Here is a 25053-nt window from a genome sequence, read left to right on the forward strand (position 1 = left end):
CATTCAGGTGGAGACACTGTAGCTGCAAGGCTTAAGGGATTTAGTGCCTTCAGGAAGAACCCTGGAGAAACAGAAGATGGGACCAAATTGATAATGCCCAGCCTCCTATCTTTTCTTTTCTCCAACTTTTACTGAGATATAATTGACATTTAACATTATATTAGTTTTAGATTTATAACATCATGATTTGCGATCTATACATATAGTGTAATGGTTACCATGATAAGGTTAACATGCATCCCAGGCATACACATTTTTTTCTTGTGATAGGAATTTTTAATATCTACTCTCTTAACAACTTTCAAATACACAACACAGTATTGTTAACTATAGTCAGCAGGCTGTACGTTACATCCCTAGGACTTATTTATTTATAACTGGAAGTTTGTATCTTTCGACCATTTTCATCCATTTCTTTCACATCCCCCCCCAACCCCACTCATTTCTGACAACTACCAATCTGTTTCTATGACTTTGTTTTTTTAAGGCTCCATATATTTGTGAGGTCATGCAGTTTGTCTTTCTCTGTCTAACATACCATTTAGCATAATGCTCCATGTTGTTGCAAATGGCAGAGTTTCCTACTTTTCTATGGCTGCATAATATTCGTGTGTGTGTGTGTGTGTGTGTGTGTGTGTGTGTGTGTGACATCTTCATTATCCATTCATCTTCTGATAGATACTTAGGTTATTTCCATGTCTTGACTGTCATAAATAATGCTGCAATAAAAATGGGAGTGCAGATACCTCTTTGAGGTTCTGTTTTCATTTCCTTCGGGTATATACCCAGAAGTGAACTCCTGATAGTTTTATTTTTAAGTTTTTTGAGGAACCTTCATACTATTTTCCATAGCGGCTGCAAAAATTTATGCTCCTACCAACAGGGCATCAGGGCTCCCTTTTCTCCACATCCTTACCAACTCTTGTTATTTCTTGTGTTTTGTGTGTGATATAGTCCTGACAGGTTTGAGGTGATCTTACGATTTTGATTTGCATCTCCCTGATGCTTAATGATGTTAAACATCTTGTGTTTGTTTGCCGTCTGTATGTCTTCTTTGGAAAATGTCTATTCACTTCCTCAAATTTCCTTTTTTGGCTATCGAGTTGTAGGAGTTCTTCATGTATTTTGAATAGTAACCTCTTATCAGATCCAAGATTTGCAAGTATTTTCTCTCATTCTGTAGGTTGCCTTTCATTTAGTTGATAATTTCCTTTGCTGTGTAGAAGCTCTTTAGTTTGACGTAGTTTTTTTTTTTTTTCTTTTGTTGTTTTGGCTTTTGGTGTCAAATTCATAAAATCATCCCCAAGATCAATGTCAAGGAACTTACCCTCTGTTTTCTTCTGGAAGTTTTATGGTTTCAGGTCTTATGTTCAAGTGTGTAATTCATTTTGGGTTTATTTTTGTATTTGGTAGTGAGATGATCCAGTCTTATTTATTTATTTATTTATTTATTTATTTATTTATTTATTTATTTTTGCATGTGGCTACTCAGTTTTCCAAGCACCACTTATTGAAGAGGATGTCCTTTCCCCATTGTGTAGTCTTGGCATCTTTGTCATAAATGAATAAACCAGTCTCCCATCTTTTGTAGGACAATTTAGAGCTACTCTCTGCATGGGGCTTCAGGGACTTGCTTACGATAAGCCTGAGCCTCAAGTGCTGAGTCAATAGTACACATTGTAGTGGTTTGAACTCCTCCTGTCTTTCCCACTTTACTTCCTTCACTTTTGCTTCTGGGGCTCACCTCGAGTGTGCCCAAATCCAGCCTAAGACATTAGGCCCTCAGGCCTTCAGCCTCTGGTCTATGAGCACAGGCCAGGTGAGTTCCCCAGGGGCAAGTGTAGGCCCTCTGTGGGCAAAAGAGCACACTTTTCCTTGTTCTAAGAAGAAACAATGACCCTTTTCTCAGGTCATCATTTCAAATCACAGTTTGCTATTTTAGGACACAGTTAAGGAAAATTCTGTATTGATTAGAAAGAGTTGAAAACTTCTCTGTCTTGAGTAGAATTGAAATTATACCCCTAGCCTCCCTAGTTTCACCCCCAGATAGACTGTTATTCCTAATCCCTAGCCTTAAATCATTTTTGACTTGAATTTGATGTAAATAAGGCACTGCATATTCATGAATTGGTTTATTGCTTTTATGCCATAGTTCCTGTTTCATTTACATGATTTCCACTCAGAATGGGCAGTTCCTGAAAGATAAGAAATAAGATGTGTAAGTCTCTTTGATATGCAGTTAGGTGCTTACCTAACTGAATGTATATCTTTTTTGCTAATGGAGAAAATATTTCTTTCCTCACGTGATGATGAATGCTCTTTCTTCTTCTCATTCAGTTATGACTATGGATAAATATATCATGCATGATAAAGAAACCTTTTAAAATTATATGCATTCTTTCTCATCTAAATCAGTTCAGAACTATCATTTTGATAAATGTCCTAAAGTATTAACTGACCTAATTTTCCAGAGGTCAGGATGTGGCGGAAAGAGGAATGAGCTGGAGGACATTGGGTTAATGGCCTCACAGGCTTGAGTGAGAAAATGGAGGGCCTTGTATGCAGCAATGACACAGAGGTGCCTGTCTTCCCACACTTCATCCCAGCTCAGATATAAAAAACGCCAACTTTTATGAGATCTCTTTTTTGTTTTTTATGAGATTTCTAATGGATTGTTAGTAGTTCAAGCACAGGAGTGTCCCTTCTCATGGTCTTTCTTTCAAATAGTACATTTCTTTTCTTTCTAACTAATTGCCCTACCTCATAAGAATGAAGTCAGTGGTTCATAGAGCAGTGTATGCCCTGACCAAATTAAATCAATAAAGAATCAGAAGATTTCCCTAGGGCAATCCAATAGCCCATCCAAATAAAACAGCTTCTTCTGATAACTGACAATGCTTGTACAATCTATGAGCAGAATCCTATCTAGCTCATGTCTTCCTTTTTCTCATGTCTTTGGCATGTCACGCTGGGTTTCTGGATGTGAGAAGGGAGAACAGCACCAGGCAGCATATCCAGACAGTCCTTCTGTCTGCTTATAAGCACTAATTCTCTGAACTAAGAATGTTCAGAAGATTCTCTGAACTAAGAATCTAACAACAGAGAAGTATTTTTTTTTTATTAAGTGACACCCTGTTTAGGGTCAAAGACAACTGTTAAAAGTACTATTTCTGGGTTACCTGGGTGGCTCAGTTGGTTGGGCATCCAACTCTTGATTTCAGCTCAGGTCCTGATCTCAGGGTCATGAGATCAAGCCCTGCCTTGGGCTCCATGCTCAGCACTGAGTTGGCTTGTCCCTCTCCCTTTGCCCCTCCCTCTCCTCACACTCTTTTCTTTCCTCCCTTTCTCTCTAGAATAACAGAATAAATACAATATTTTTTAAAATGAAAAGCAAAATAATATAAAATAAAAGTACTGTTTCTGGGGGCACCCAGCTGGGTCAGTCAACAAGAACATGTGACTCTAGATCTTGGGGTTGTAAGTTAAAGCTCCATGCTTGGTGTAGGGATTACTTAAAAATAAAGTCTTTTAAAAAAATACTGTTTCTGTGGGTTTTTTTCCTATTTAATGATACAGATTTATTACTTAGCAGGCATATATGTAAAATAAATATTAGGTTTGTTTATTAATCAGTGTAAGAATGTGCTTTTGGGCTTTTCTGAGCATTGGCTGCTACTTGCATTTAAAAATAACAAAGATTGGGGATCCCTGGGTGGCTCAGCAGTTTAGCACCTGCCTTTGACCCAGGATGTGATGTTGGAGACCCTGGATCGAGTCCCACATCAGGCTCCCTGCATGGAGCCTGCTTCTCCCTCTGCCTGTGTCTCTGCCTCTTGCATGAATAAATAAATAAAATCTTTTAAAAAAATTACAAAGATTAAGTCAATGAAAAAATGCACTGGTTTTTGTTTGATTTGGGGTTTTTAAAAAGATTTTATTTATTTATTTGAGAGAGAGAGAGAGCAGGAGTGGGGGATGGGCAGAGGGAGAGGGAGAAGTAGACTCCCCACTGAGCATGGAGCTTATGTGGGGCTTGATCCCAAGACCCTGAGATCATGACCTGAGCCAAAGGCAGACGCTTGACTGGGCCACTCAGGTGCTCCAAGGCACTGTTCTTTATTATAGGTGGTGTCAAGGCAAGCTGATGAATTGAATTTCTCTGACTGCACAACTGAGGAAAGCCTGTTAGAGATGAGGGCTCTGTAACCTTGTTGAGATTAGGTCAAATTTGCACCGGAGAGAGGGTCTCTTATGTGGAGTCCAGGACTGGGAAATAACAGAAACTCAACAGTAGATGTTTGAATGGATGGATTGATGGAGGAGAATGAATGCATGAGACTGAGAAATGGGGTGGCACAGTTCCATGGTGATTTAGCTAGTTTGGGGATGGACTTTCTTCTCAGCTGAGTTACCCTAGGAATGGTGGAGAGGTCTCTGTGTTCTGACACCATCAGCGGTAGGAAGATACTAACCAGCAGATGGCTTATTGTCTATTATTGTATCAAAGAGACACGTATTCAGCACGCTTTTGAAATGAAATATAAGTAATCATCAAAGGAAACAGCCCAATTTCTTTTTCCAATTGGAAAACTCAAATAATATGTATAATAATTTTTTCTATTGTATTTCTCATATTTATAAAAGAGAAAATAAAATTCAAAAGAGCAAGAGTTCAGGTATCAGCACTAACGTTCTCCCAAGCTATCATCACACACTTGGAGATGTTTGGTGTATGGTCCTGCCATTCTGTTATAGTTTTACTAAGGCTGGCTCATGAATTTGAAGTGTCTATTGTTTGGAAGTCACATTAGTTCCAAAAGTTCAGTTCTTTAAAGATAAGTTCTTATTTCAAATTACTTTTACTCTTTTTTTTTTCCTAGTGAAATAAATTTGGCTTAACTTGCTTACATCCTCTGAATTATATACTAAATGATTTTTAATTATTTTATTAAAAAGATGGAGGAAAGATTTTCAACAAGTAAATGTGATCAAATGAAATGTTTACAAAGCAGTAAACTAACCTCTGTATTTTCATTTTTAAAAGATGATGTGAGGTTTTTTTCTTAAAGTATAATGAATATACAGTGTCATATTAGTTTTAGGTATACAATATAGGTGATTCAACAATTCTAAACACTACTCAGTGCTCATCAGAATAAGTGTACTTTTAATCCCCTTCACCTATTTCACCCATTCCCCTCACCACTTACCCTCTGGAAACCACCAGTTGGTTCTCTGTATTTAAGAGTCTTTTTTTTCTTTGTTTTGTGTAGAATTTAAGAAACAAAACAAAAGAACAAAACAGATGAGATGAGTTTTGAATTAAACCTTGGTCTGCTCCATGTCTGGTTTTGGTTCTATTTAGTTCAATATTGTCAATTATATATTTACCCTCTCACTCTCAGATCACTTGGCTTGGGGAAATCATATTGCAAGAAACCCTATGGAGAAGCCCATGTGGAGAGGAAGCCTCCTGCCAATGTCATGTGAGTGAGCTTGGAAGTGGATCCTCTGGCCCTAGTCAAAAATTCCGAGACTATGGCCCTAGCCAACACTTGATCACAGCCTTATGAGAGACCCTGAGCCAGGCCATCCAGCTAAGTCATTTCTAGCTCCCTGACCCTCAGAAAGCATATGAGAAAATAAATGTATGTTGTTTCAAGTAGCTACTTTTAGGGTAATTTGTTATGTAGTAGTAGATAACCAATACAGAGTATGAAAAACCTTACATTGTCCACCATGCCACTATATTTTTTCTTAATCTGATACCCACTCTATTTCTGGTCATTTTGGAAATGTGATTTTTATTCACCTTTGTGGCTTTACCTCATCTGTGGAACTTGACTTTTGACAAATTTTTCTTGACCTTGAACTTTTATTCCTTTCCTCAAACTGGGATCCAGTGTGTCTCCTTAATTATTGCCCTCTCAATGACTTTACAGTTCAGTGCAGACTCCTTGGTTCATTTGGGCTGCAGTATGGGAACCATTTCTAGATCATTGATGTCAAGGTCTGTCAATCAATATTTTCAGTAGGAAAACAAGGTGAAGAATTCCTTAGAAAAAAATACTTGCTATGTTTTTATAAATTATTCTTACTAATATCATTACCTTATTTTAAGCCTGATATTAAAGAATTTTAGAGGCAGGGAGGAAATTTAGAAATGGCATAATCTGACTACTAGATTTATTTATACACGATAAAATGAGGCCCCCGAGGTTAGGTGATGTTCCCAACATCACTCAACTAGTTACTAAGTTCATTAATAGTGAGAAATACCATTTATTTATTTAGATTTTGTTATTTATTCATGACAGACACAGAGAAAGAAGCAGAGACATAGGCAGAAGTAGAAGCAGGCTCCCTGTGGTGAGCCTGATGCGGGACTCGATCCCAGGACTCTGGGATCACACCCTGAGACAAAGGCAGATGCTCAACCACTGAGCCCCCCAGGTGCCTGAGGAATACTATTTAAATGCCATAGGTATGTGGAGGATAAGTAAAGTGAAATAGTGCTTTTGGAGAGGTGGGAGGCTAGAGTGGGGTTTTGCTGAGGATATCTGTGGAGCTCTTCTACCTGAGTGAGTCTTGGCTCATTAGCAGAGACTGGACACTGAAGACAATGAACCATTGGTATGACTCCGGATGGCTGGGTCAAATAGCAGCTACTCAATGTGAGTATTGAGCCTCTATGGGAAGACATAAAAGTCTTAGAAGACTTATTAGAATAGGTTGACAATGTATAGGAACTGAATGGATAGTGTAGATGGCAACGGCTTATGAAATTAGTGTGGAGAGACATGAGGAAAGGTGTTAGTGTTTCATTCTATATACTTTGATATCTTTAAATCTTTTATGGTAAGAATGTATTTGTGCATTTCTTGTGTAATTTTTATAAAGTCTTACAAATTTTTACCAAAAAAATTTTAGAAATTGGGCTTGGAAGTAGAATTTGTGGTTATGTGTTACATGCACATAACTCAACAATTGTTTCTGTCAAACAAATAACACAAGTGGATTATAGGTAAGGAAAAGCCAAAAACAGTCTAGAAACTGAGACAAATGCCCTGATGGAAGTGAAAATCACAGGTAATAGATTCAAATACAACTGATTCCATGAGAAGAAATGAGGTGAAGTTATGGCTTAAGAGATTCAAATGAATTGTAATGAAAAGCTTCTTTATAGTAGAGCTATTCAGAGCAGGAAGGAAATTTAGTAACAGATTATTTGGGCAAGGTAGGATGTTTTCCCTTGGATATTTTATAAATGGAATTAAAAATCACTTGTTTCTGACTAATTGGATATAGTTCAGCCTATGGGTTGAATTAGTCAACATCTTCTCTATTTGGTTAATAATAGAGGAAAAACTAGTAGCAACTTTGATGGTCACAGTCAACATGAAATCATTTTACATTTTTAAAAAGATTTATTTATATTAGAGAGAGAGAGAGAGCAGGGGGGAATAGAGAGTGAAGAGGAGTCTTAAGCAAATTCCATGCTCAGAGTGGAGCAAGATGCAGGGCTCGATCTCAAGAACCTGAGATCACAACCTGAGTCAAAACCAAGCGTTCGAAACTTAACTGTGCCACCTAGGCACCATGATATGAAATCATTTTAAAATAAAATAAAGGTGTGTGATAAATCTGTGTGTTCTAAGTACTTAACTAAGTCCTGAGAAATAAATTTCATTTTAATATCTCTGGTAGATGTCTTCACTTTATTTCTCACCAATGGCTGAAATCCAGACCTCTAAATTTTTTAAATGTTCTAAAATTTAGCTATATTTCCTATTTTTCTATAGTGGACACATATTGTGTATAGTTAAAAAAATATAAAACCGGGATCCCTGGGTGGCGCAGTGGTTTAGTGCCTGCCTTTGGCCCAGGGCGTGATCCTGGAGATCCAGGATCGAATCCCACATCGGGCTCCCGGTGCATGGAGCCTGCTTCTCCCTCTGCCTGTGTCTCTGCCTCTCTCTCTCTCACTGTGTGCCTAACATAAATAAATAAAAAAAATTAAAAAAATAAAATAAAACCTACAAAGGAGAAAAGGCAAATTTCTGGAATACCTGATAGAGTAAAATCTCACTATTTTGGACTGATTGGAAAAAAACAGAATATTTCATTTTAAAATATTTTAATGCCTTAACATAATTATTATGCATAACATAAGCCAGGATAAAAAAAATAGTTGTTTATAATGAACAAATAAGAGTTATCTGACTCCAAAATATGTGGAAGCCAAGCTTGTTTATTATAAATGGTTTAAACATTTTATCTTGATTAAGCTATTAATTTATTCTAGCAGTAAAAGATGACTTGTTTGAAAAATCAGCCTCTATCCACACGTAATCACAGTTTTCAAATAGAACCTGTTTTTTCCCTGGTGGTTTTACTTCCTGTCTTTCTTCTCTCTGTGAAGTGACAATCTCAGTTTTTGATTGTGTAAGGGAAAGAGGCTGAGTCAAAGAAAGGAAGGAGGGGCAAACGTCATGCCTAACTTCTACAAAGGAGCTTAGCAAACCAAATGCCAACAATTAAATGAGACCAGTTTTCACACATGATAATTATTTGGCATAGCTGATTTGCTTTAAAATTCATTCCTCAAGGAGTATATTTATCACTCCCAAATACTGATATCCTGGTCAAGAAATGACACAGGGTAAGGGAATCTTAAGTTAGTCCAAATATCATATTGGAATCTTACTTATTAAGAAATATTAAAATTACTTAAAATAATGGCTATTTTTCATTTGAGACATTTTCACTCCCCCTTTTCTTTGTATTGTGATTTTTAAATATGAAATTTTGTTTGCTTCCTGTTTTGTTTGCTTTAGTGTATTTTCAATTATTAGCTCAAGAGCTAATATTTAAGGATAAAACAATTTTACGAATGGTGAATTTATAACTATTCAAATGCTTATTTTTATCTTGCATACTTTGAAATGCTTTCTTCCAAGTTTTAAACTAATGAGTATCTATTACTTTTACAGTAAGAAAGAAACTCTACATTAAGAGATAATAAAGGAACAATTGATTCAGAACTTTGTATCTTTTGTGGGAGGGGAGTTCACTGGCTGTGCCACCCTGAAATCCTATCTGAGGAGAGATGTGGAGGAGATTTGTGTCCAGCAATCTCCTCCAAATCACGAGGCAAGCAGATGATCTGAAAAGGCCCCAGGCTAGAGTGAGTGTCCACTCCTTTTCTAGACTATGCCTGGGGAGGCAGAGATCTCTCCTGAATTTCTTAAAGATTCACGAGAAGGAAAAAGAAAAGGAAAGACCTAGTGAGACACAGTCTTTCCCCTTAGCCACAGGGGTTCCTTTCCAAGACCCCCAGTGGATTCCTGAAACTGCAGGGAGTATTGAACCACATACAGTTGACCTTTGAAAACCATGGAAGTCAGGGGCACCACACTCTGCACAGTCGAAAAATCTGTGTGTAACTTTTGGCTTCCCAAAAACTTAACTAGGAAAAGCCTGCTGTTGACTGGGAGCCTTAATGATAACATAAACAGTTTGCTAACTCCTACTGTGTATGTTATATGTATTATCCACTATATTCTTACAACAAAGTAAGCTAGAGAAAAATGTTATTAAGAAAATCACAAAGAAGAGAAAACACATTTACAGTACTGTACTGCATTTATTGAAAAAAAAATCTGTGTATAAGAGGACCTGCACAGTTCAAATCGGCACTGTTTGAGGTTTAACTGTACATATCTATGATGAAGTTTAATTTATAAATTAGGCACAGTGAGAGGTTAACAGCAACAATAATAAAATAGAATACTTAGAGCAATATACTGTAGTAAAAGTTATATGAATGTGGTCCCTTTCTCAAAACAGCTTGTACTATAATGCAGTGAGATGCAAAGAAATTGCCTACGTGATGGGAGGAAGTGAGGGCAATGATGTGGGCATGTGATGCAGTGTTAGGCTGCTGTTGACCAGACTATATGTCAGAAGGATGATCATCTGCTTCTGGATTGTGGTTGACTGTGGCTAACTGAAATGTCCTCCTCCCGCTCCTCCATGAAGAAATGAGTTTAATTTAAAAATTTTTCATGAGGCACAGCAAAGGAAACCATCAACAAAACAAAGCATTTCTCCGTACTAAATGGGAAAAAATACTTGTAAAGCATACATCCAATAAAAAATAATATCCAAAATACATAAAAAATTTACATATTTTACTATCAAAAAACTCAAACGACCTGATTAAAAATGTGCAGAGGACTTGAACAGATATTTTTCCAAAGAAGACATCCAGATGGTCAACAGACCAATGAAAAGATCCTCAACATCACTCATCATCAAGTAAATGCAAATGAAAACCGCAATGAGACATCACCCTCCAACTGTCAGAATGGCTAGAAACAAAGAGATAAGAAATAATACTCTTAACTATGGAGAACAAACAGAGGGTTGCTGGATGGGAGGTGAGCATGGGATGGGCTAGATGGGTGATGGGCATTAAGGAGGGCACTTGTGGTGATGAGTGCTGGTTTTATATGTAAATGATGAAATCACTAAATTCTATTCCTGAAACCAAGATTATACTATATATTAGCTAACTAGAATTTAAATAAAAACTAAAAAAAAAAAAAAAAAAAGAAAAAGAAAAACAACTGATGGCAAGAATGTGGAGGAAAAGAAAACTCGTAAAAAAAAAAAAAAAGAAAAGAAAACTCGTGCACTGTTGGTGGGAGTGAAAACTGATACAGCCCCTGTGAAAAATAGTATGGTGTTTCCTCAAAAAGCTAAAAATAGAAATGCCATATGATTTATCAATTCTATTTCTGGGCATTTATCTGAAGAAAACAAAAACACCACTTTAAAGAAATATGTGTACCTCTATGTTTATTGCAGCATTATTTACAATAGCCCAGAGACATGGAAGCAACCAAGTGCTCATCACCTGATGAATGGATAAAGAAGATGTAGCATACATACCACATGGAACATTACTCAGCCAGAAAAAAGGAATAAGAATGAAATCCTGCCATTTGCAACAACATGGATGGATCTAGAGGGTATTATGCTAAGTGAAAAAAGTCAGACAGAGATTTTACTCACATATGGAATTTATTTTTTTTTTAATTTTTATTTATTTATGATAGTCACACAGAGAGAGAGAGAGAGAGAGAGGCAGAGACATAGGCAGAGGGAGAAGCAGGCTCCATGCACCGGGAGCCCGATGTGGGATTCGATCCTGAGTCTCCAGGACCGCGCCCTGGGCCAAAGGCAGGCGCCAAACCACTGCGCCACCCAGGGATCCCCCACATATGGAATTTAAAAAACAAAACAAACAAACCAAAACAGAAAGAGACTCATAGATACAGAAAACAAACTAATGGTTACCAGAGAGGGAAAGGGTTGTGGGGGTGAGCAAAATTGGTGAAGGGGCTTAAGAGGTACAAATTTTGGGTTATAAAGTAAATAAGTCATAAGACTTTTTTTTTTTCACAACACAAGGTATGTAGTTAGTAATATCATAGTAACTTTGTGACAGATGATGACAGGTGGTAACTAGACTTACAGGGCAGACCATTTTGTAATGTATACAAAATAAAAAAAAATCTAATCATTATGATGTACACCTGACACTAGTAGGACATTGTATGTCAATTATGCTTCAATTAAAAAAAATCCATTAAGAAAGCACTGTAAGCAAAGAAGTGTATGTGTGCATTCACTTATTCATTAATTCGTAGTGGTTGCCTCCAGGGAGGATAGCAGGGTAGTGGCTGGAGATGGAGGAAGATTTACCTTCCAGTGTAGACAGATGCTTCTGTACATTTTGACCTTTCAACCATGTATCTATAATATCTAGTCAAAAGGTATTTTCCTGAAGAAAGAGTGAGAGAAAAAAAATGCTTTTTATTTTTTCCTGAATAACAACATAAGAGGACTAACATTAAGAGCATAAGAAAATACATAACAAAAAAAGAAAGAAAATACATAACAGTACCATGCTGAGACGTAATTATTTGTAGATAAAGAGATTCAAATTATTTTCCCTGTTTCCCTTTTTGCTTAGTTGAAATTGACCTGTTTTCTAAAGTGAACCTATTTTGTTTGTGTTATTAGAAGAGGAAGTAGAGCAAAGTATTACAGTAGACTGTTGTGAACACTTCCTCTGCATTAGGGAGACTTATATAATTTTATGAGCTAGATATTGTTTGAGCATCTGTCTATGGCAACTAGGAAATCAGAGAAACCAAGTACCTGCAAGTCATAGCAAGTCCAGGGGATGTAGGCAGTGAACCTGAGAGTGGGCTCTTTCCCACTATACTCTACTGCCCCATACTCTATTGCCTCACAGCAATGGACTGCAGCAATGGATAATTAAAAATTATATAAGAAGGAAAAAAAAGGAGTAATATGACTTTGACTTTACAAAATGATTGTGACTTATAAAATAGGCCAAATATATATATATATACATACATATATGTATATATATATTTTTTTTAAATAGGAGAGAAACCCCACAGTGTACTTATTAGCTCAAAGAGAGATGAAGATTTTCCCTTACTCTTATGCCAACTGTGTACAAGTGACACGCAATCATTACAGACAACTCAAATAATGTGGAAAAAGTATGAAGGTGAAATGTAAAACACTATTTTAAGTCTGAAAAATACTGCGAAGTGGCATTCAGTGGGCCTTTTTTGTAGACATCTGCCCATGCATGTGCTCAAAATGGTGGGCAGACAGAAAAATGGAGAATAGATGGAATATTTTTGTTTTTAATAAAAATAGTAGTCTTAATTTTACCTGAATTTCATAGAAAAAAGGAACTGAAGGGAAATAAAAAAGAATTGTTGGCTTTTCTATAAATATGCCATTCTCTCAACATATATTGTTTTATAAAATTTTTTTCTGGAATTAAGTAAAAGTAATTATGACAACCATTCAGCATTATTGTGCTATTAAAAATCAACATGTTTCAGATTTAGAAAGTATCAGTGGATTGTCCCCTACTACTTAGCAGGGTGAGGATCAGCACTGTCCCATCTCCTCCCATGTCTGCTCCCCATCTCCCAATTTCTTCCCAGCAGGTGTTTCTGTAATTCTTCAGTCAGAAAAGAAGAAAAAGATTTGTGATACTGTTTGCTTCTCTCCAGATGTGGAGACATTTGTGAGACTTTTCAGGAATATATTGACTTTCAGTGTGGTTTCTGGTATATTGGACAGGATTAGAAGCCTGGTTCCACATCTCTACCTTCCTCTTCTGGCCAATAGAGTTAGAAAGTTTTGCATTAATGTGTGATTATGCATGCATTTATGCACACACACACACACACACAGGCATGTGTGTGTGTATGTGTGTGTTTGTGTGATAAGTGGCTAACACTGAACCATTTCCCCACTGATTCAATTTAAAATAGTCAATTTGATGATCATTTCATCACAGATTTGTAGCTCTATGCCTTCCTTTTCAATATTTATATATTCAATTGCTTTAAAAATCTTTTTATTATGCTGGCTAGAGCTTCCAGAAGCCCTAGAATATGGTTAAACAACAATTATTGCTTTCCAATCTTAAAAAAAATCTTTTGTGGTAATGTAAAAAATTCAAAGTCTGGAGTGAAAAACTAAGGTTCTCTTAATTCTCTTAACCTCCCACCCTAGGTAGCTATTATCCTTCCAGATATTCTTATTTACGTTTATTACATATACACACACACAAACATGATTCTAGTTATTTTTTACAAAAATTAAAACTCACAATATATAGTTCCATGATTTGCTTTTCTTAATATTTCATGGAGATCTATCTCATTCTATAAAAATCATCATTTTTTAACAACTACACTGTATTTTACAATATAAGTGTCTATAAATTGTTTCTATATAGATGGGCATTTTGGTTGTGTTTAATACGTAGCTAATAGAGGCAATGATGCAATGCTCAACTCTATATAAAAGTCTTTGCATATACTCATCAATACTTGTGTAGGGGAGTGTCCTATAAGTGGAAATTCTGCTTATACACATACATGATTTTGCTATTGCCAAATCATCTTCGAAACTGGTTGTATCAGTTTACTTCTTCTCTGATTTTGTGTAAGTATGTCCATTTCCTCATCTCTTTCCAATGCTTTCTTATTTTAACCATTGAATAAATAAAAATTAACCAAGTGCTATTAGACATTAGCCTTCTCAACCAGAAAAAAAAAAAAAAAGAGTTGTTCACAGGCAAATTGACTTACTCATGATTTATCTGAAGATTCCCACTGACAATCCAATAATGATGTTAATAGTTAATGAAATCATCAGTGACAAGTTACTTAAGTCGATGGAAGATAAGAGACAAAGAGTGGGCAACAGGCCACTAACACCATTCATAGGAGAGTATGGCAGGGAATGCTGGGACTGTCACTCACTGCTTACATGCTGTCACACATCTGTCTCTCCTCTACAGCACCCCCACTAACGTTTTGTACGTGTATGATTCCTGGATTTGTAAGTCTTTGAGTCTAAACATCTGTGTCTTCTGCTGCCATGTAAGCTCCATGAGGGCAGAGACATTCTCATCTTGCTCATCCTTTCCCCGCAGCATCCCTCACAGTGCTGTCACAGGGAGGAAAGAGTTTGAACTTTATTCAATTAAAGTTCAATTATGTGTCAATAAATGTGTCAGTTAAAGCCTTTTGTTGTTGTTATCATCCCCATAACAGAGTTACATTTCACATAGCTAGAGAAATGGTGAAAGCCTGATACACTAAGACCATTGGGTTTTATTCTTCTTGGATGTACTTGATCCCTTTGACCAGGGTGTTCATCAGCACTGCATGGCTAGCTCTCCACATTTACTGACTTCTATTCAATGTCACACACTTTGCAATGGTATAGCCCTTTGCTACAATGAGTTATTCTTAGGAGTTTTTTTTAAGATTTTATTTATTATTTATGAGAGACAGAGAGAGAGGCAGAGACATAGGCAGAGGGAGAAGCACAGCAGGATTCCTGCTGGGAGCTTGATGTGGGACTCGATCCCAGGACGCCAGCATCACAACCTGAGCTGAAGGCAGATGCTCAACCACTTAGCCACCCAGGTGCCCCCTTAGAAGTTATCGTGACTAAAAAAATCCATTGCCTTTCATCACTGCTCACCTCCCCCCATACTTGTAGATATAGACTTCCAACCTGGCAGCCAGTCAAGAAGGTAGAGTATAACTATCTCCTTGATTCTGCCAGGAGAAGGCTTTCTCCTGCCCTCCAGGATTCAGCTCTTAGTAAATGGCAAAATCTTACTCTACACTTGGAGTCTGTGCTTTTTAAAAAATTTCCCTCAAAGTGTAGGTAATGGAAAATCCAACTCACATTGGTAAAACAATGAAAATTCATATAACTTACTTTAAGTGTTGGCTTGATTCTAGTAGCTCAAACATGTCATCATGGATCTCCTTCCTTTCCATTTCTCCTCTGTCTCTCATGGTGTCTGCTTTATCTTAAGATTAACTCCCCTCATGAATTTAAGATAACTTCCAGATGTTCTCCGTTGCTTCCTTGCTAGAAGAGAGAGAGTTAGAAGTAGAATTAGTACTACCAAAACCACATGGTTTCTACCCAATGGGGAAGAGTTGGAACAAATGCTGAGAGGTTGTGACAATATCCTACAAGTCAATAATAACTGGCCTAATATCACACTTAGTGATCACCTACCTTTGGTCAGGGAAGTATTACTCTCCCCAATTTACAAATAAGGAAATTAGAATATGTCCAAAATTGTACAATTAAGAGTGGAGGAAGCACTAGGAGTCCAGATTTAGAGTTCACAATTAAACTTGTTACACACTGAGAGTGACTGAAGGGTTTTTAAGGTGGTGTGATACGTGTAAAGCAATGTTTTCACCGCCTTGGAAGCACACCATTAAATCTCTTGATCAATCGTTAAATTTCCTTACATCACCAATCAAAGCATGTTTAGACCCCTGAAAAGTGCTCCTCCCTCTCTCCCACACCACCTCTCCAGTACTCTAAAACAGGCATTCTAAAGTATTTAAAATATTAAATCTTTTCATCATAACATAGCCAACAAGAAGCATTAGATACAAATTCAATTTAATTAAAAATAGAAAGTACAGAGAACAGAGACTCCGTTATTAACTTGAAACAGGAAACAAGAAAAACCTAAATAATCCCTCAAATTATAAGATAAAATTGTCCTCTTTAACACAGTCTCCAGTGATTCTCTGGATCCTATTGCCTCCTGTTTTCAGGAAGTTTTCTCCTGTAAGTATTTCTTCCTGCTTTTGTGTTTTCAAAGCTCTTCCTGTACTACCCCATTCCCGTTGGTATGAAAGAATGCTATCATTTCTCTCATTAAAATGTCCAAAACCCCCCACATTCCCTCCAAGGAATAGTGTCTGGCTTGTGGTGTGTACTTACTATGTATTTGATAATGAATGAATGAATGAATGAATGAATGTATCAGTGAGTGAGTGAATGAATGAATGGCTTGATAGTCATCCTTCTCCTTCGTTCTCTGCATCTGCGAAGTCACTCATATCTGTAGATTCTTCATGATGCCTTTCATGCCTATCCTTTCCTTCTCTTTTCATGACCACAACCCCAGGGGACGTTCTCCAGACCTTTACCTCCACTCAGTCCAGTCCTCAGACCTGCCCAGAGCCCTGAAATCACTTTCACTTACAGATTAAATAGGAAAGTATGTGACCTCTCTCTCTCTCTCTCTTTCTTCATCATATTTGAAAAGCCAAGCCAACTCTCTGATGCCTTAAATATAAGTATAAAATCCTTAGCTCAGTTTTCGATGGACTTCATGTTATGATATCAAAATATTTTCCAAACTTGATTTCCAGTTATTCTCCTAACAGAATCTCTCTTTCTACTATCTTTGGACCACCCCAGTGCATACTTAATTACAGACCTTTACTCCCATTCTTGCTCCAGACTCTCCAAATCTGGCCTCAATTACAAGGGTTATCTTGAATCTCACTTTATTTTATGAATTCTTCCTCCAGCCCTGCAGCCCAGTGACACCTCTTTGAATCTGGAGCCCTCATTCACTTACGGTTCACTTGGTCACATGATAAGGGCTCGAGAAATTCTTCTACTGTATTTTTAAAACATTGTTGCCTAACTTTCCCATGTCAGTTATCTTTTAAATTTTGTTTTGTTCCTCCTAGGATGTGGTATATTAGGTTCTTTGTTAATTGAGTCATTAATTTGAATATTAGTCAGTATAGACTAGGTTATGCTGCAGTAACCCAGTGACCCGTGGATCTCAGTGGCTTAAAAGAGCTGAAGTTTCTTTCTCATCTGCCCTCCTTAAGCTGTGGGAGCTTGCCCTTCATGGGCTCTCAGAGACCCGGGCTAACAGACACTACAACCCTCCACAGGTGAGTTCCATTCTCCAGGTCTTAATTTCCTTCCATCAGATGTGACACTCATCACTCCCGCTCACTGCCTTTTGACCAGAGAAATGCACATGGCTGGCTCCACCTAACTGCAAGGGGAGTGGGAAATTGAGACAGCACATAGATATTGAAGCAAACTATTTATATCATGAATAATGCAATAGATAGCTACATAAATTGTGACCTTACTTAGAATGGACCACATAGAAGATAAGTTTTAAGACAGTAGCTGTTTCATGCAGCTGAAAAATGTTATTCAATTTATTTGCATATTGAGGATAGGGACTTCATTACGTGTGGTTTAATTTAAGGTAAAAGCTCAATTCGGGGTCAAACCATAACAAGCTTATTGTTCATGCCTTGGAGTTAAGTATCAACCGGTGGTGATTCTTTTGTACACAAAGCCATTATTTTTAAAACTTACTTGCAAAGTCTTAAAAGATTTTCATAGATCCCAGGATGACTATGGAAATCATCTCTTTATTTAAGATGTGGTTGATGCCTGGCTAGAAAGAAATGTCACTTTCTTAGCATCTCTTACTAGCAACCAAACAGGGAATTGTGACACTTGGTGTGTCACTGTCACTCAATCTGTACCGAAGGATTTTCAGGTCAGAAGTGCACTTCTCAGTTCCCCTGCTGAAGCGACAAGATCTATAATCAGTTAATGAAATGTTTTCATGATTCATGACTAGGGTATCTCACTCAGATGTAACTGAAATAGCACAGCCTATTCTGGCTTGAAAAGATAAAGCTGTGTGCGAACTTATTATGCAATAAAGAATACCTTCACGTTCATTACCTTCAAATCACGCTTGGTAGACTAGCATTTGGATACGTCAAAGTTAGAGTAATGACTGGGTTACTTTTTAAGATGTAGATCTGTGGGATATTAGGCAGGCTTTTAGTAGGCACTGCTAAAGTCCAAATAGCTGTTCCTGACTACGTATCAAGCAATATGGCTGTTGCCTTTCAAAGGGAAAATTTCTAATTGCAACTTTCCAAAAACATTTTCTCATCAGGTGAAGTAAGACTTTAGAAAGAATCTCTGTAATCTGCATGTGTGGCGGATCCCTGCTATATCCAGCACTCCCTTTCTTCCTTATTACCTCCTTCTTCCTTCTCTCTTCTTTTTTTTTTTTTTCCCCACCTTGGGTACAGAGGGTTGACGTAAGCATTCATTAAGCATTAATGTTCGTGGACGTTATTATCACTGGCCCTTATATGGCCTTTGTCTCATTTGTTGATAAGCAAGTGAGTTTATTTTTGTTTGATGTCTCTTATCAGCAGACTCCACTACCTTTCCCGTCTCACCATTACAAGCAAATATTTAAATGTAATCTGCATCTTTGTATTTGCATACCTTCTTGCCAAGTGCATATTGCTTTTTGTATGTATCACTAGTTTATGTAAATAGTATTTTCAATCTCATTCTCGTTATTGCCATGTTTCTTAAGTCCACATCCTTTGACGTATGAACTTCCATTGGTTCTAATAGTTACTGGTAGATCATGGTGTATATCTGCCGTGGATTGCTTTCCCAGTAATGGGAACCAGGTCACCCCCAACAATGCTTCAGTGAACATCCTCATGCAGGTCTCCCGATGGCCATGCATCAGAATTCCCATGGTGCTAGAGTAGAAATGTAGGACTTAGCCATGGCATGTCGCTGAGATAGGTGTGCAGCACTGTACTGTGACTCCTCCTCCCTATCCTCATGAATCTAAAGCAGCCATAGCATTAGCACCATTTGATCTTGTCTCTTCACCTCAGTTGGTTTAATCAGGGATCAATATTGGCCTCATGCAGGGCCAATGAGTCTCAGGGCACTGGAGCTCAGTTAAGGAGGGATAACTTTGAGGGAAGAAGGAATTTCAGTGCAAGTCAGGGTAGTAAGACAAAAGCCCGACTTTAGGGACAGAACACTGTCATGGGAAATAAGGGGGAAGCTGATATGTGGTGAATGGGGGCGGGGTGCCTTGGCTCAGTGGATTCCTAGCTTAGAAGCCTGCAGACAGGCCTCCCCCACGTCAAGACCCCCTGTGCCTCAGCAGTTGGTGCCAGAGCCATGTGGTGAGCAATGATCCAGTTTCAGCAAAACATCATCATCTCTCACATTAAATTAATGATGTTAATTTGAATGTTATTGCTTTTGTAGTTCTGCTTGTAATTAATTTGTAAATTTGTTTTGGTTTTATAACTGTAAACGAGCCATGATCATAAGGACTTTATACCTAATTTTATGTTACTTTATATTTGAGTAGCAATGCGATAAAAAAAAAAAAAAAATTAAAATCAACCCCGAAGGGATCCCTTTGTTTCATGAAAGTGCGGATTTTGCAATGCAGGCCAGGGAAGTGTTGCTCAAGTCTGATTTCACAGAGTTGGCTCTGGGGTCCAACTTTAAGGCAAACACATTTATTCCTGTTTGATATCGTCTTGTTAGGTTCCAGTCCTGGTGATCTTTTTTACTCTTAATTCTCCCATCCCAGAGCTTGCTTTCCTTCCAGCTTCATGCCTTTGGCAGATTTAAAAAGTATGCTACCAGTCAATGTTCTCAGTTGCAAGCAACAAAATCAACTCTGGCTGATGTAAATAGGAAACAATTGATTGCAAAGATGTGGGGCGGCTCCCGGAATCACTGGGGAGGCCATAGAACCCTGTGCCATGGCAGGGAAGGAGCAGGAAAGACGCCACCACAGACCAGGGTACGAGACCCGACTGTGGAGGACGTCACTGCTTGTGCCTGGATGGCCCCCGCCTGCCCAGCCTGTGGCCCTGGACCGTGGACGCAGGCCCTGTGACGTGCCAGTGCTGCATGGAAACCCAGAGCCACTGCCACAACCTATCTCTGCCATGGAAAGGATTTGCCTCTATCATTCTCTGAGTTCCCATCCTCTGGCTTAAAACTGAGGGTGCGTTAGCCTGAGTGGCAAGTCCTGGGTCACCTACCTGCACCCTAGCTGGAAGCGAGCTGGGAATGCAAGTATCTGGTACTTTCTGGATCTACTATTGGAGGTGAGCTCTGCCTCCCATCAGGGCTTGTTATACAAGCTATTCCCCTAATATAGGAAGGAGGTTCGGGGGATCCTGTGTGACTCAGGCAGCTAAGCATCTGCCCTGGGCTCAGGTCCTGGATCCAGCACCTATATCTGACTCCCTGCTTAGCAGGGTCCTGCTTCTCCCTCTGCCTGTGTCTCTGCCTCTCTGTGTCTCTCATGAATGAATAAATAAAATCTTGAAAAAAAAAAAAAAAGGAGGTTCAGATGCCAGGCAGGCAAAACAAGGACTTTATATGCTCTATGCCTACTTTTTTTTTTTTTATCCAAGTAATTGTCAAAAGTGGAGCATAGGACCAGGGTGAGTGAGGACAGCCAGAGTTGGCAAGGGGCCTTTCTCTTGCAACTCCGCTTGTACTGATGACCAGCAGGATGCCGAGGGCTGGGACCAGGCAGCAAGTGACGTTTGCCCCGGCTATCTGCCTCATGCACAAATAGTTTCTTGGGTTTTCTCCCAAACTCACATTCCTGAAAGGAGGAGGAGGGAGGAGACAGGAGGAGAGCATGTTAGTTCTTGTTTTGTTTGAGTTCTTTCATCTGGCTAGATGCATTTCCAGTACCATGTAAATCAATGGCTTTTTTCATTACTGCAATAAAATTTGCCTTTGTACCTGACTCCCCAAGGAGCTGGAACATAAGCAGAGCTCTAAAATTCACACTTCACCACACTCGGGCGCAATGTCTTTGTTAAGACTCTGTTTGATCATTTTGCTTTTGATCTGCCTGTTTGCTTGGAAAGAACCATCCAAGTCTGCTGAGGGCCCTCCTACAGCAAACTCTCTGAGAGGGTCCTCTTAGGACCCATACCAGTTCCCCCCGGAAGTAGTTCTTGTTTACATTGGCTCATCACTCAGTCTTGCCTTGCTCTATGGCACCGACTTCACAAAGCCAGAGTGCACGGGAAGTCCAGGGTGTGTTTGTCAATGCCCTTGGCTTTGAGCTGTCAGGTGTAGGGTGAGGTGGGAGGTAGGAGACTGAGGAGGGGTGGGAAGTTCTCTCAGGAATCCCAGGTGACTGGTAGCTGGTCAACAAGAGACAAGTTCTTTTCTGCTTTGGAGAGCAAAAGAAAGAGGGGGAGCCCAGGGAATACTATTTTCTTTCTTGGTCAGGAGACAGTGCTAAAGTTAACAGACATAAAGGGAGCCCAGCAGATGTTAATCAAATAAATGTACCTACACTAGTTATCTATATATTTACAGACAATAATGGATCACCAAGATTTATAACAGCAAGTGCAATCTCAGACCAAAATGCAGGCAATTGTTCGCTTTCACACAGAATGAGTTATAGGAGCCCAAGTCTAAATATGGTGGGGGAAGTTCCCAGGAGAGCTGGATAGTATCATAAACATTTTTGAATGATAGCTCCTTGGGGGCTGCTTACCCAGTGGTCCGACAGGCTGGCAAAAACCTTTATATGGTAAGAGGCAGCTGCCAGCACACAGGGCTTGGGCAAGCCCAGCATGGCATCCTTCCTTCCCAGACAGGTGGTCCTGTCCCCTGGGGCTGCACTGTGGGGGCAGCTCACAGAGCTTTCTGCAAGCTGAGATGCTCTAGCTCCCAAACACTGAAGGAAGAAGGGTCTGACCCATCTTTTCTCTTCCCCAACTGCTTCTACTCAATCTGAAAGGGAGGATGGGTCGTCACATGTTCATTCTACAGATAAGTAAGGCATCTTCTAAGACGAAATGGACCACGATCTGTGGAGAGATGCCTAGCCAGTTGTGAGCATTTAATTATTTTTGAATGGTAAAATGCGGGCCCCAAGTATGATTTCTTAATTATGTTATAGAAGCTGTATTTAGATTAGGCCTTTACATGTGGTTAGAGGCTCCACTGGAAAACTCTTGGCCTTTTAAGCTGCATACAAAGGCAGTTCAGCATATGTTTGTTGCACTCATCATCAAACACTAAGGTACTTTGATAAGGAAGCCTTTTATCCATCCTTGTTTAATAGAATTAGAAGCAGAGATAGGAGAACTGAGCCTACTCAGAGTTGCAACTATCTGGCCTCAGAATACTTAGATAATCAGAATGATTATTATTATATACATGATAAGCAAATTAATTGTGTGTAAGTGCAACTGCATTTATTCTCTCTTTAGGGAAAAGCAAATGAAAAAGTTTGCCATTAGATGATAAGAAGCCAGGCCAGAAAAGTTTCTCCTAGTTATTTGGGTAGTCTTCTGTCCCAGGTCTTTGTGTGTGTGCCTTTGGTTCATGCTCATTTATTCTGGGCAGTGGAGAAGGAGCTCAGAAGGGCTTCTTGGGGCATACGGTTGGTGAGAATGGGGACCTTTCCGGGATTTTCTCAACTTCCACATTAACTTGCAGTGAGGTCATTCACACTGCTGAGGACAAGTCAGTCTCAGGCTGGAGTCCTGTCTCTTACTGAGTGGTTATGGAGCCAGAGAAGTTAGCTCCCATGTTTCATCTAGTCTATAATGAGAACAGAAGCAGTACCTACCTCATAGTTCGTTAACAAGACAATCCATCTAGAATGCCTGGAATGTACTAAATTCCCTGTAAAAATAATTTATTATTATTTAAATAATACTCCTTGTTGTGTCTTTATTTGGCACGATCGTTGAGAGGACATGGATATATCAATGATCATTTCTGTTACTAATATGTAAGGAATAGACTTTCAGATGTGTAATAAAAAGAATACTCAGTATTGTTTTTTATGCCTTCATTTAGGAATAAGTAGCATATTCTTAGATTATGCTTGATGTAGGAATGGTGAGAAATCTGTGAATTCAACAGTTTTAGAAACATTCAAAGAACATATTTTTTAACCAGAACAGCAAAACCCTCCATTAAAAAAAAAGTGATGTATTTTTATTGTTGAATCTCCAGAACATTTGAGTTTATAAAGTCAGGCACACTAACTTCTGTTAGTCTCATACTAGACTCTAGAAATATGTATCTACCAAACTTCCAAATCTAAGGTCAAGTCTGCTTACAGCCCATCTTTGTAAGGATATCTTCCCAGCAGATGGATTCTCTTAGCATGGACTTGATGTTATGCATTTCATGATGTATTTGAGGGCTTTGAGGGTCTAAACATTTATTTCTCTCAATTAATAAAATAATTTCTTCAATTACTATTCATTCCCCCAAATATTTTGATGGCTTGCAAAAAGTTCTTATTAGAGATACAATTAGGAAAGAGGAATGAATACCATAAATGCTGTCTAACTGCTTCTAACATTATTGCTCTGAACTTCCTTGCAGTGAACCAAAAGGAAAACAAGATTAGTTACAATATTCACATTGTTTTGAAAACTAAATGCCCACAAGTTGCTTACAAGAAGCACATTTTGTCTTGGTCCTGAGACCTGAGAGAAATTTCCCCACTGGGTCTCATAAAAAGAAAATTATGCAATATAATTTTTAGAATATTCAAAAATATCCCTGAAATGAATGCAGTACTGAATTTTATGTGATTGTCCTTACATAAGTGGGAGACATGATACAAAACCACAGTTTGGTAAAACCAATTCTATAAAAAGCCATACAGAAATAACTGCTCTAGGACCCACATGCCATATAAGCCTGCCCTTCTTCCATCATGGACCCAAATCTAGTTCCAGAAAGCCTTCATGAGTAAGGAGATAACTTACCCCAATTTCCAGTAGGTTGGTGACAGAGCCAGAGAACAAGATAGGGTTTTCTCCATTGAGATCGACCTAGCAGCACTTTCTCACCCAAAATTATCACCTATAGGACATATAATACCTTCCAGGGCAGTTGTGTCCAAGAAGGCTTTCCGTGATAACTGAGATCTTCTATGATCTTCTACGTGTAGATACTTGGTACTGTTCAATATGGCAGCCACTGGCCACATGTGACCATGGAGTATGTGAAATAGTAAGACTGAGGAACTGAGTTTTAAGTTCTATTTATATTTAATTACTTTTAAATTTGAAAGACCACAGTGGTTAGTGGCTGCTTTCTTGGACAGTGCAGCCCTGGAGAACCATGAGATGGCCACCAAACTCAGCTTATCCTTGCTCTAACTCTGGGCTTCTTGTGTTGCAGTTCTGACAGGGAGGAAGATCAAAAGTTGCATTTGTGTGAGCAGTGGTTCTGAACATGAGTTGGCAATGGCTTCAGTCAGAGACGATGGAGAACGAGAAATGTTGCAGCACATGGGTGAGATGTCTTAATTGGCTCAAATGCCTGCAGAGCCCTACAAGCTCGCAAGAAGGGCTGCTTCTGCCGCACCCATCCTGATGGCTCTGCCCAGAGAGGAGATGAGGAGATCAATCTGGGATCGAGGGGCCTGATGAGAGCCAGGCTGAGTCCATAATGGAGCTCTGAGCTCCAGGCTCAGCTTCATTTTTATTTCCTTTTCAGGCATGAGATGTGGAGTTCCTCAGCTGAGGAACCACAGTGCTGATGAGTGATAATGTTTTAATTCATTGTAATTGTGCTGCTTATACTACAATTCCTAAGCTTAATTTTTTTCAAAATTAAAAAATATATATTTTAAATAATAATTTCCAAATTTTAAAATTAAAAAAAAAATAATGGTAAGAGGTCATAAGAAATAAATCTCATCTCATAATACAGGTCCAGTTAAGGAAAGTAAAA

At 38.6% G+C, this 25053-nt stretch overlaps 1 long non-coding RNA gene across 1 annotated transcript in view; it reads right to left on the reverse strand.

The window, feature by feature from the left end:
* Positions 1-2034: 2034 nt before the first annotated feature.
* The window catches only part of LOC144315463 (uncharacterized), a 76172-nt gene continuing 53153 nt past the window's right edge, over positions 2035-25053 (reverse strand). Inside the window, exons 11-15 of the long non-coding RNA XR_013381169.1 lie at positions 22922-22977; positions 15370-15525; positions 11773-11851; positions 5827-6012; positions 2035-2195 (exon numbers count right to left, since the gene is read on the reverse strand). This is a non-coding gene — a long non-coding RNA (uncharacterized LOC144315463). The remainder of the gene's footprint in view (positions 2196-5826; positions 6013-11772; positions 11852-15369; positions 15526-22921; positions 22978-25053) is intronic.

The sequence above is a fragment of the Canis aureus genome, chromosome 6 (genome assembly GCF_053574225.1).
Source record: "Canis aureus isolate CA01 chromosome 6, VMU_Caureus_v.1.0, whole genome shotgun sequence".
NCBI lineage: Eukaryota > Metazoa > Chordata > Mammalia > Carnivora > Canidae > Canis > Canis aureus.